We start from the raw sequence: 13,976 nt of genomic DNA on the forward strand, positions 1-13,976 counted from the left end.
GGCTTGGGCACGGCCGCCTCGTTCCTAGCTGGCTGGCTTGACCAGGCCGGTCAGGAAGAGGTAACCGTCTCGACTCTAGCCGGCAGGGGTTGCCTGGCCGGCCAGAGAGTTGGCCGCCTCGTCCTCCAGCCGATAGGCGCAACCTAGCCGGCCAGAAGACTTGGGCCTTGGAAAATTGTATTTGTTCATATCCTTTGGGCAGGAAATGATGGAGCAGGCTTGATGAGCCTACCCCGGGGTTATCCCCCCGAAAGCGTCCATAGAGGAAAAACTACTCAAAATTGACGATTTGGCTAAGAGCGTTGATAGAATGTCTAGTGATGTTGATGCTTTGAAAGTTAGATGTGCTCCTCCCAAGATCAATATGGATGAAACTTTGAAACCTATGCATGTTTCCATGATTGAGAGCAAAGAAAAAACTGTTGGGGAACGTAGCATAAATTCAAAATTTTCCTACGCATATTCAGATCTTCCTATGGAGAGACCAGCAATGAGAGAGGGGTAAGAGCATCTTCATACCTTTGAAGATCGCTAAGCGGAAGCATTACTAGAACGCGGTTGATGGAGTCGTACTCGCAGCGATTCGGATCGCGGTGTGATTCCGATCTAGTGCCGAACTACGTCACCTCCGCGTTCAACACACGTGCAGCCCGGTGACGTCTCCCGCACCTTGATCCAGCAAGGAGGAGGGAGAGGTTGGGGAAGAACTCCAGCAGCACGACGGCATGGTGTCGATGGAGAGACGAGGTCTCCCGGCAGGGCTTCGCCAAGCACCGACAGAGAGGAGGAGGAAGAAGGGCAGGGCTGCGCCGAGAGAGAGGCAAAAGTCTGATCTCCAATGGCGAAAAGTGCCCACTATATATAGGGGGGGAGGGGCTGCGCCCCCTTGAGGGTTTCCCTCTCCTGGGGGGCGGCAGCCCTAGATGGGGGCTGGTGCGGCGGCCAAGGGGGGGAGGAGGGGTGTGGCGCACCCTTGGTGGGCCTTAGGCCCACCTGGCTTAGGGTTTGCCCCCCCCCCCTTTTCTCTCCCCCACGCATTGGGCTGAGTGGGGAGGCACACCAGCCCACCTAGGGGCTGGTTCCCTTCCCCACTTGGCCCATCTTACCTCCCGGGGTCGTTGCCCCCCTTCGGTTGACCCCCGGGGCCACCTCCGGTGGTCCCGGTGGTCCCGGTACGTTACCGGTGATGCCCGAAACACTTCCGGTGTCCGAAACCATCCGTCCTATATATCAATCTTTACCTCCGGACCATTCCGGAGCTCCTCGTGACGTCCGGGATCTCATCCGGGACTCCGAACAACTTTCGGTAACCTCGTATAACAATTCCCTATAACCCTAGCGTCACCGAACCTTAAGTGTGTAGACCCTACGGGTTCGGGAGACAGGCAGACATGATCGAGACACCTCTCCGGACAATAACCATCAGCGGGGTATGGATACCCATGGTGGCTCCCACTTGCTCCACGATGATCTCATCGGATGAACCACGATGTCAAGGATTCAATTAATCCCGTATACGATTCCCTTTGTCTGTCGGTATAGAACTTGCCCGAGATTCGATCGTCGGTATACCTATACCTTGTTCAATCTCGTTACCGGTAAGTCTCTTTACTCGTTCCGTAGCACGTCATCGTGTGACTAACTCCTTAGTCACATTGAGCTCATGATGATGTTCTACCGAGTGGGCCCAGAGATACCTCTCCGTCACACGGAGTGACAAATCCCGATCTCGATTCGTACCAACCCAACAGACACTTTCGGAGGTACCCGTAGTGCACCTTTGTAGTCACCCAGTTACGTTGTGACGTTTGATACACCCAAAGCACTCCTATGGTATCCGGGAGTTGCACAATCTCACGGTCGAAGGAAAAGATACTTGACATTAGAAAAGCTTTAGCATACGAACAATACGATCTAGTGCTATGCTTAGGATTGGGTCTTGTCCATCACATCATTCTCCCAATGATGTGATCCCGTTATCAATGACATCTAATGCCCATGATCAGGAAACCATGATCATCTATTACTAACGAGCTAGCCAACTAGAGGCTTGCTAGGGACACATTGTGATCTATTTATTCACACATGTATTACTGTTTCTTGTTAATACAATTATAGCATGAACAATAGACGATTATCATGAACAAGGAAATATGATAATAACCATTTTATTATTTCCTCTAGGGCATATTTCCAACAAGAACCGCCCAAATTCGTGCTAGACATGAATGGCTTAAAAAGGTGTGTTCTCGTGATAAGAATCACGAAGATCTTAAAGTGCTTGGTGTGACTCCCATTGAATCTTTGTTTTCTTGTGACAAACCTAATGATTATGGGGCTAGATATCAATCCACTTTGGTTGAAAAGTGCCCCAATGATTCGGAGTTCCTCTATCTTGATTCTAAAAGCATTGAAAGTGGAGTAGAAGATATTAAAACTTTGAGTAGTAATGAAATTACTACCTTGGATTTCAAGGAATTCAATTATGATAGTTTCTCCTTGATTGAATGCATTTCCTTGATGCAATCCATGTTAAACTCTCCACACGCTTATAGCCAAAACAAGGCCTTTACCGATCATATCGTCAAAGATATGATAAAATATCTTGAAGAGAAACTTGAATTGGAAGTCTCTATCCCTAGAAAGCTTCATGATGAGTGGGAACCTACTATCAAAATCAAAATCAAAAACTATGAATGCAATGCTTTGTGTGATTTGGGTGCTAGTGTTTCCGCGATTCCAAAGTCTTTATGTGATGTTCTGGGTTTTAATGAGATTGAAGAGTGTTCTCTTAATTTGCATCTTGCGGATTCTACTGTTAAGAAACCCATGGGAAGGATCAATGATGTTCTTATTCTTGCAAATAGGAACTATGTACCCGTGGATTTCGTTGTGCTTGACATTCATTGCAATCCTACATGCCCTATTATTCTGCGTAGACCTTTCCTAAGGACTATCGGTGCTATCATCGATATGAAGGAAGGGAATATTAGATTTAAATTTCCTTTAAAGAAGGGCATGGAGCACTTTCCTAGAAATAAAATAAGATTGCCTTATGAATCCATGATGAGGGTCACTTATGGTTTGAGCACCAAAGACGACGATACGTGATTCTATCGCTTTTATGCCTAGCTAAGGGCGTTAAACAATAGCGCTTGTTGGGAGGCAACCCAATGAATTTATCTTTTTCTTTCTATTTGGTTGCGTCCACACCATCATAATTCTGTTGTGATTGTGTTTTTTGTGTTTCTTTTTGTGTTTGAGCCAAGCAAAACCTTTATGACTAGTCTTGGTAATGGTTGTTTGATCCTGCTGGAAAACGACAGAAACTTTTCACTCACGAGATGATTTTTCATTTCTATTCAGAAAGAGATTTTGAGTTGATTCTTTTTGCTGCTGGTTGATATGCCTTTTGCTCAGGCAGTCGTAATTTTTCAGAATTTTTGAGGTACCAGAAGTATACGAAGTATACAGATTGCTACAGACTGGTCTGTTTTTGACATATTGTGTTTTTGTTGAGTTGGTTGCTTGTTTTGATGAAACTATGGATAGTATCGGGGGGTATTAGCCATGGAAAAGTGAGAATGCAGTAGACCAACACCAAGACAAATAGAAACCAAAGACAAATTCAAGGACACCAAAAAGCCTAAGCTTGGGGATGCCCGGGGAAGGCATCCCCTCTTTCGTCTTCAATCCATCGGTAACATTACTTGGAGCTATATTTTTGTTCACCACATGATATGTGTTTTACTTGGAGCGTCTTGTATCGTTGGAGTATTTTATTTTTGTTGTGTCACAATCATCCTTGCTGCACAACTTTTTGAGAGAGAGAGACATGCACTCATCGTGATTTTGCTAGAATGCTCATAGTGCTTCACTTATATCTTTTGAGCTAGAGAATTTTGCTCTATGTGCTTCACTTATATCTTTTAGAGCACGGCGGTGCGTGACTTGGTAGTTGGCTTATGCTATGAAATTAGTCCCAAAGATGATAGGTACCCAAAGAGGATACAAAAACCTCCATATTCATGTGCATTGAGTAGAAAGAGAAGTTTTGATTCCTCTCAATTAGTTTTGAGACGTGGATTTGGTAATATTATGAGTTATGTTAGTAGGGTGTTGTGAATCTGGAAATACTTGTGTTGAAGTTAGTGATTCACGTAGCATGCACGTATGGTGAACCGCTATGTTAGGAAGTCGGAGCATAATTGATCTAGTGCTTGTCATCCTTTGTGTTGAGGTCGGGATCGCGCGATGGTTAACACCTACCAACCCTTCCCCTAGGAGTATGCGTTTAGCACTTTGTTTCGATTACTAATAAAAACTTTCGCAACAAGTATGTGAGTTCTTCATGACTAATGTGAGTCCATGGTATAGATGCATTTTCACCTTCCACCATTGCTAGCCTCTCTAGTGCCGCGCAATTCTCGCCGGTACACAAACCCACCATATGCCTTCCTCAAAACAGCCACCATACCTACCTACTATGGCATTTTCATAGCTATTCCGAGATATATTGCCATGAACTCCCACCGTTCCGTCTCATGACTTGTGCCATCACTCTCATATTTCCATTGCATAATTGTAAGATAGCTAGCGAGATGTTTCAATGTCATACGCCAAGCTAGATCGTTGCACATCCCGGTACACTGCCGGAGGCATTTCCTATAGAGTCATTTCTAAGCTTTGCGCTCTGAGTAAATAAAAGTGTGATGATCATCATTATTAGAGCATTGTCCCATGTGAGGAAATAAAAAAAGAGGCCAAAGTGCCAAAATAAAAAAAGGAAGAAGGGAGAAAAGAGAAAAAAGAGGCCCAAGAGCCCAAATAAAAAAAAGAAAAAAAAAGAAAAAGAGAGAAGGGACAATGCTACTATCTTTTTCCACACTTGTGCTTCATAATAGCACCATGTTCTTCATGATTGAGAGCTTCTTGCTTTGTCACTACCATATGCTAGTGGGAATCTTTATCATATAACTTGGCTTGTATATTCCAATGATGGGCTTCCTCAAAATTGCCCTAGGTCTTTGTGAGCAAGCAAGTTGGATGCACACCCACTAGTTCTCCTTTTGAGCTTTCACATAGTTATAGCTCTAGTGCATCCCTTGTATGGCAATCCCTACTCATTACCATTGATATCTATTAATGGGCATCTCCATAGCCCTTTGATACGCCGAGTCAATGTGACCATCTCCTCCTTTTTTGTCTCACAACCACCACCACACTCTATTCCACCTATAGTGCTATATCCATGGCTCACGCTCATGTATTGCGTGATAGTTATAAAAAGTTTGAGAAAGTAAGAGTGTGAAAACAATTACTTGGCCAATACCGGGGTTGTGCATGATTTACATTAGTTGTGTGAGGATGATGGAGCATGGCCAGACTATATGATTTTTTAGGGATAACTTTCTTTGGCCTTGTTATTTTGAAAGTTCATGATTACCTTGCTAGTTTGCTTGAAGTATTATTGTTTTCATGTCAATAGAAAACTATTGTTTTGAATCTTACGGAGCTGAACATTCATGTCACGTGAAAGAAGTTGCAAAGGACAACTATGCTAGGTAGCATTCCACGTCAAAAATTCATTCTTTATCACTTCCCTACTCGAGGACGAGCAGGAGTTAAGCTTGGAGATGCTTGATACGTCTCCAACGTATCTATATTTTTTGATGGTTTCATTCTATTATCTTGTCAAACTTTGGATGTTTTGCATGCCTTTTATATATTTTTTGGGACTAACTTATTAACTCAGTGCCAAGTGCCAGTTCCTGTTTTTTCCATGTTTTTGACCCCTTTCAGAGGAGGATTTTGAACGGAGTCCAAACGGAATGAAACTGCCAAAAAGATTTTTTCTGAAACAGACAAAGATCGGAAGCCGGAGAATCAGGGCAGGTGGCCTGCAGGGACCCCACAAGCCCTCATGGCGCGGCCAGGGGGGCCGCGCCTCCCTGGCTTGTGGGCTCCCTGGGCCACCTCTGCGCCTATATATTCCCTAAAATCCCAAAAAAAATGAGTAGATCATCGAAAGTACTTTTCCGCCACCGCAAGCTTCTGTCTCCGCAAGATCCCATATGGGGTACATTCTGGTGCCCTGCCGGAGGGGGGATTCGAACACGGAGGGCTTCTTCATCAACACCATGACCTCTCCGATGATGTGTGAGTAGGTCACCATAGACCTACGGGTCCATAGCTAGTAGCTAGATGGCTTCTTCTCTCTCTTGGATCTTCGATACAAAGTTCTCCATGATCTTCATGGAGATCTATCCGATGTAATCTTCTTTTGCGGTGTGTTTCTCGAGTTACGATGAATTGTGGATTTATGATCAGATTATCTATGAATCTTATTTGAGTTTCTTCTGATCTCTCTTATGCATGATTTGATATCCTTGTAATTCTCTTCGAGTTGTGGGTTTTGTTTGGCCAACTAGATCTATGATTCTTGCAATGGGAGAAGTGCTTGGTTTTGGGTTCATACCGTGCGGTGACCTCACCCAGTGACAGAAGGGGTAGCGAGGCACGCATCATGTTGTTGCCATCAAGAGTAAAAAGATGGGGTTTTCATCATTGGTTTGAGATTATCCCTCTACATCATGTCATCTTGCTTAATGCGTTACTCTGTTCGTCATGAACTCAATACACTAGATGCATGCTGGATAGCGGTCGGTGTGTGGAGTAATAGTAGTATATGCAGAAAGTATCGGTCTACTTGTCTCGGATGTGATGCCTATATGTATGATCATTGCCTTAGATATCGTCATGACTTTGCGCGGTTGTATCAATTGCTCGACAGTAATTTGTTCACCCACCGTAATATTTGCTATTTTGAGATAAGCCTCTAGTGAACAATATGGCCCCCGGGTCTACTCCACACCATATTTTCAGCCTTACACTTTTTCTTCGTTGCACTTTCCACCTTCAGATCTCACTTTGCAATCAATCTTGAAGGGATTGACAACCCCTTTAAAGGGTTGGGTGCAAGCTCTTTTGTGTTTGCGCAGGTACTCTGGACTTGACGAGATTCTCCTACTGGATTGATACCTTGGTTCTCAAACTAAGGGAAATACTTACTACTCCTGTGCTGCATCACCCTTTCCTCTTCAAGGGAAAAACCAACGCAAGCTCAAGAGACGACAGAAGGATCTCTGGCACCATTGCCAGGGAAGGACTTTTGTTGCCGTAGCACGAACCCATTTGCTAGTAGTGTGTGTGGGGAGGATATGTTGTACACTTTGTTTCTCATTTCATCAAGACTATGTTGACGAGTAATGCTCATCCTTATCTTAGTCTACACAAGTGCTTTGCCATGACTCACACACATCATTTTGGTTGAGCCTATTCTTAAGTTTCCTCTTTTACATATTGCTCAACCATATGTTTTGTGCAAGTGATATGCTTATTGTCTTATCTACTTGCTTGCACTTGTTGTGTGTTTTTATTAATTTTGGGGAGCAACAATCCTATTTTGTGCACTTGTATGAAATACAAAAAATCCTAATTGTGCACAAATCATGGGGAGCTTCACTAATTTTGATAAAAACACTCCTTTTCCCATATCACAATGTCTTTTATTCATGTGGTTTGAAGGACCATGTGATTGCTTGTTCCTTTTGGTATCTTTTGATTGCTTGCTTCTCTCTTTTGTATGTCTTTGTGCCATATGATCCTTTTTGCTATCTTTGGGTCCTTGATATAGTTCGTTTTCCTCCAACTACTTATTATTGTATATGTGTATTTCTTCGCACTCATTTCTTGAGAAGTACACACTTTTTGGAGAACACCTATTATAGTGGCTCTCTAAGCTTTTCGTCCATTTTGTCAATCGATGCCAATGGGGGAGACGTTTAGAGAGTTTAGTTTGGAGATGTTAAGAGAGTTTTGCTTTTGTTGCTTAAGCATTTGCATCTCATACCCATGCATTATTGCTTTGCATGTCTGTGTTTGTTTATGCTTATTTCCTTATATAAACTCTCTTCAAAGTGATTGTCAATTACCAAAATGGGGGAGATTGTTAGAGCATATTTCTCCATATGTGGTTTTGGTAATTGTTGACAATCCCTATGGACTAATGGTTGCCTTAAGTTATATTTGTAGGATTTGTCCATAGGAACTTCTTGAAGTCCATATGTTGGTTTCAAGGAGTTTATAGGATGACCAAGGTAGTATTCAAGGTTTTATCCAAAGATTGGTCATAAAGACACAAGGTTGATCAAGACTAAGTGAAAGAGTAAATCAAGTTGATCAACACACAAAGCGTACAAGATGTACCAAGAAGGATCAAGTGATCCCATGGTATGGCAAGCATTGTCCACGCTTTATGTACTAACCCATGGTCTTCTGAGAGTTCTATGTAGGGTTAGGTGTGTTTCCATGGGTTTGCGCCAAGAGAAAGATCTCATTCAACCCATGGAAGATTGTGGTGTGCAAGTTCAAGTGCAGCATCACGAAGATATCATGCTTGAAGCTTGTCGTCCATTGTGGTGGCAATGGACTTGTGAAGAAGTGTTGAAGAGTGGCTCACCCATAGTGGAGTATGGGGGGGCAATTTACAAGTTTTCATCGAGCCAGCGCAATCAATAAAGGTGGTTCATCTTGAGGAAGTCAAGATCATCATCATCTAGCTCAAGTGGACCAGGTGCAAGGTATAGGTTTGCCCTTGATAGGTTTTTATATTTTAGGATAGACTGTCGTACTGTCAAGGGGGGCTCTCAAGTGAGTAGCTTGATCGTATCGTTCGTTGTGAGATCAAACCATTTGCATCCTTGCATCATATTTCTTGGTTCTTGTTTAGTGGTTCTATTTGTGAGTTTTAGAGCTTATGGTCATCTTTATGACAAGCTCAAGTTCATTGAAAAATGGAGTTCATGTGCATCTTCTATGATGTTTTTTATGTTGGATTTTTTGACCGTTCTTCATTCATAGAGGTTTCACATCTCTATATCATTGACATTTTTATACTACCTCTTCTTGCTATAACCATTCGTTGTTTGGATAGTGCTTGTCATATGCTATCCAACAAGCTTGAGTTTGCTCAATTCGGAGCTCATATGCGAAATTTATGGTTGTTTTTTCTTACCTGTTTTCACTGAGAGGTTGTACCGCCCCTAAGAGAGGTTGTTCCGCTCGACCGGTACAACCGGTGTTTGGAGCGCTTGTACCGCTCCAAAATTGGTCTAGAGGTTGTACTGGCCATGTATCGCTCTACCACTCGAATAGGTTCTATTTTGGAGCGGTTCTTGGGCGGTTGTGGGCCGGTTGTACCACTATATTACATTTATTGGTTGTACCACCCACATCAGCGGTTGTACCGCCTGTGTGTTATTTTGCACATAATGGGCAGATTTGTGGGGACCTATTTAAGGGGGTCTTCTTCCCCAATGGTTCCCCAACTCTTGAGCTCATTTCCCCCCCCCCCCATTGTTGACCTTCTTAGAGCTTGCTAACTCTCAATCCCTCCAATCTTGATGGAAAAGAGAGAGGACATCTAGATCCACATTTCCACCAATCACTTTCTCCTCTATGTGAGGGGAACCCCTTGGATCTAGTTCTTGGAGTTCTTTGTGTTCTTCCTCTCATTTTCCACCATAGCATTAGTTGTTGTAGTGGGATTTGGGAGAGAAGGACTTGGGCACTCCGTGTGCCCTTGCCATTGCATTTGGTGCATAGGTTTGAGTTCTCCACGGTGATACGTGGAAGTAAAATTTTGAGAAGCTTATTACTCTTGGTTGCTTGGTACCTTAGAACTTGTTCTTCTTGGGTGCTTTAGCATCCTAGAAGCTTGGTGGTGCCTCGGAGCTCAATCATTATGGTGTAAAGCTCCTGGCAAGCGTCGGGGTCTCCAATTAGGTTGTGGAGATTGCCCCAAGCATTTGAGGTTACCTCGAAGCCATATTCCATTGTGGTGAAGCTTCGTGGTGTTGTTGGGAGCCTCCAATTAAATTGTGGAGATTGACCCAACCTTGTTTGTACGGGTTCGGTGACCGCCCTCAAGGGTCCCTTAGTAGAATCACGGCATCTTGCATTATGCGAGGGCGTGAGGAGATTACGGTGGCCTTAGTGGTATCTTGGGGAGCATTGTGCCTCCATACCGCTCCAAACGGAGATTAGCATCCGCAAGGGTGTGAACTTCGGGATACATCATCGTCTCCACGTGCCTCGGTTATCTCTTGTTCGAGCACTTTACTTATGCACTTTACTTTGTGATAGCCATATTGTTTCTTGTTATCTATCTTGCTACCACATAGTTGTTTATCTTGCTTAGCATAAGTTGTTGGTGCACATAGGTGAGCCTAGTTGTTTTAGGTTTTGTGGTTTACAAATTAAATGTTAGTTTTATCCCGCATTTGTTTAAGCCTAAACCATAATTATTTTAAAGCGCCTATTCACCCCCCCCCCTAGGCGACATCCACGTCCTTTCAACCGGCACCCCCCCCCATTTCCAGCCCAAATATGGGGGAGCCCGGTCACGCCCGCGCATGCCCGCGTGGCCCACACTGGCCCGCATCGACCCCACATATATTCATCCTCATCCGTTGGCCGGACCAAACCGTAGACACTTCACTCCACTCCCCTCCACTCCCATCTGCCACCCAAGCTCACCTCCGGCGATCTCAGGCCTTGTCCAGCATGGCCTCTAGCGGATCTGACTCCGACCAGTCCAGATCCGTCGACTGTGGGTCGTCCCGTGCAAAGTGGAGGAGGCAATGGCGATTTGCATTGCACTTCGCCGCTGGCGCGAGGATAGCGCTCGGCCAATGGGAGGTTCTATCCGCCACAACTCCATAGCATCCGCTCAAAGGGCGCTCGGTTCCTGTGGGACGAGATCATCCATGTCCTAACGGGCAGATCCATCGACTGGACCCGCGGACTTCTAGTCCCACCGGGAACAGGCTGCCCGCCGTGGGAAGGAGAGGATATAAAGTTCGTCGAGGCCTATCTCGCACAGGAAATGGCAGAGGCGGAGGCGGCTGCTGCGGAGGCGCGGGCGGCCATAGAGGAGGAAGCCATCGCTCCTGCATTTTGAAGAAACGGCAGCGGCGGAACACGCGCACCCTCGCCCGTGAGCAGAATCGGGCGGTCCGTGAAACGATCGGACTGCCACCAAAGAGGAGAAGGAGGTGAGCGGCGGCAAGGACAGCTCCGACGACGAGCAAATCTGGCTCGATCCGTACTTCATCTACGACCGGTACTTCTAGGACAAGGACGGCAAGGGCGCCAAGAAGGACAAGGGCAGCCGTAGATGATCTCCACCATAGCCAAACATGCCAAGTTTTGGTAGTCCGATGGCATGTTTAGCAGTGACGGAGTAGCCGGGCGACGTGTGTGCGTCGATGTAGTAGTTGCATGGGTTTTATGTCCGGATGTAGACTGCATTATTTGAGGCATGACCGGTGAGTGTCCGCCGACGCGCCCGGGCGCGTCCGTGGGCGTTTGAGGGTCCGGATTCGAGGGGTGTGGTTGTAGATGCTCTTAACATATAATATAGAATCACACTACAAAAGGCCCATCAAGTTACCAAATTATAAATAAAAAATAAAACACATTATGTCATCTTCCCCACAAATTAAACACATCATGTCATTAGTTTCAAAATATAAGGGCCAATAGTTTCTTGGAAAGTCAAATTGTTCAACTTTAATCAAGTTGAGAGCAAAAGTTTTGACATTCACAATATTAAATAAAAATTATGAAAACTTAAGAAAGCGATACGCATTGTATTTTAGACGCCTATATCTGGATAGGAGTGTAGACAGCATAGAGAAGTACGAGATGGCAAACAAGGCCACAAAGCGAGGTGTGAGTGAAGCAAGGGGTCAGACGTATGAGGACCTCTACCGATTGTTAGACACGAAGGAAGGCGAAAGGGATATGTATAAGATGGCCAAGATCCGAGAGAGGAAGATGAGGGATGTTGACCAAATCAAGTGCATCAAGGACAAAGCAGAGCAACTCCTAGTGAAGAATGAGGAGATTAAGCATAGATGGCGGGAGTACTTTGACAAGTTTTTCAATGGGGAGAGTGAGAGCTCTACCATTGATCTGGATGACTCCTTTGATGATACTAGCACGCGTTTTGTGCGGCGAATCCAGGAGTCGAAGGTCAAGGAGGCTTTAAAGAGGATGAAAGGAGGCAAGGCGATGGGCCCTGATTGTATCCCTATTGAGTTGTGGAGAGGCCTCGGGGACATAGCGATAGTATGGCTAACCAAACTTTTCAACCTCATTTTTCGAGCAAACAAGATGCCAAAAGAATGGAGACGAAGTATATTAATACCAATCTTCAAGAACAAGGGGGGTGTTTAGAGTTGTACTATTTACCGCGGAATTAAATTGATGAGTCATACAACGAAGCTATGGGAGAGAGTCATTGAGCACCGCTTAAGAAGAATGACAAGCGTGACCAAAAAACAGTTTGGTTTCATGCCTGAGAGGTCGACCATGGAAGCCATTTTCTTGGTACTACAACTTATGGAGAGATATGGGGAGCAAAAGAAGGACTTGCATATGGTGTTCATTGACTTGGAGAAGGCCTATGATAAGATACTGCGGAATGTTATGTGATGGGCCTTGGAGAAACACAAAGTCCCAGCAAAGTACATTACTCTCATCAAGGACATGTACGATAATGTTGTGACAAGTGTTCGAACAAGTGATGGGACAATGATGATTTCCCGATTAAGATAGGACTGCATCAGGGGTCAGCTTTGAGCCCTTACCTTTTTGCCTTGGTGATGGATGAGGTCACAAGGGATATACAAGGAGATATCCCATGGTGTATGCTCTTTGCGTACGATGTGGTGCTAGTCGATGATAGTCGGACGGGGGTCAACAGGAAGTTGAAGTTATGGAGGGAAACCTTGGAATCGAAAGGTTTTAGACTTAGTAGGACTAAGACCGAGTACATGAGGTGCGCTTTCAGTACCAATAAGCACAAGGAGGAGGGGGATGTTAGCCTTGATGGGCAGGTCGTACCTCAGAAGGACACCTTCCATTATTTGGGGTCAATGTTGCAAAAGGATGGGGATATCGATGAAGATGTGAACCATCAAATTAAAGCCGGATGGATGAAGTTGCGCCAAGCTTCTGGCATTCTCTATGACAAGAGGGTGTCACAAAAGATAAAAGGCAAGTTTTATAGGACGACGGTTCGACCCACAATGTTGTATGGCGCTGAGTGTTGGCCGACTAAAAGGCGACATGTGAAACCGGTAGGTGTGGCGGAGATGCGCATGTTGAGACGGATGTGTGGCCACACAAGGAAGAACTGAATCCAGAATGATGATATACGAGATAGAGTTGGGGTAGCGTCAATTAAAGAGAAGCTTGTCCAACATCGTCTGAGATGGTTTGGGAATATTCAGCGTGGGCCTCCAGAAGCCCTAGTGCATAGCGGACGGCTAAAGCATGCTGATAATGTCAAGAGAGGTCGGGGTAGACCGAACTTGACATGGGAAGAGTTTGTAAAGAGAGATCTAAAGGATTAGAGCATCACCAAAGAACTAGTCATGGACAGGGATGCGTGGAAACTTGTTATCCATGTGTCAGAACCATGAATTGGTTGCGAGATCTTATGGATTTCTCCTCTAGCCTACCCAACTTGTTTGGGACTAAAGGCTTTGTTGTTGTTGTTGATACACATTGTATTTTAAAACACAGTAATTAGATTCTTTTAATCTAACGACGCAGCAAAGCACGTCCAGTTCTTCTAGTGTTAGAATAAATTAAGTTGTATTGAGATAGGAGTAGTTTAAACTTGTAATCTTTATCTATCTCCTCTTTTGTTACAACTTTCCCTACCAACCTTCTATAGTCAATTTAGCGATCATTCTCAATACATATGCCACGACATTGCTTTTATATAAACATATGAGCCCCTTGCAACGGGTTCTACATTTTCAGAATATCTTTTAAAAATATCTTTATTTCCAATCCTACAAACCAAATAAGCACGATAGAAAGTTCCAATAAAATATACT

This window comes from Hordeum vulgare, chromosome 6H (assembly GCF_904849725.1).
Source record: "Hordeum vulgare subsp. vulgare chromosome 6H, MorexV3_pseudomolecules_assembly, whole genome shotgun sequence".
NCBI classification, from domain to species: domain Eukaryota; kingdom Viridiplantae; phylum Streptophyta; class Magnoliopsida; order Poales; family Poaceae; genus Hordeum; species Hordeum vulgare.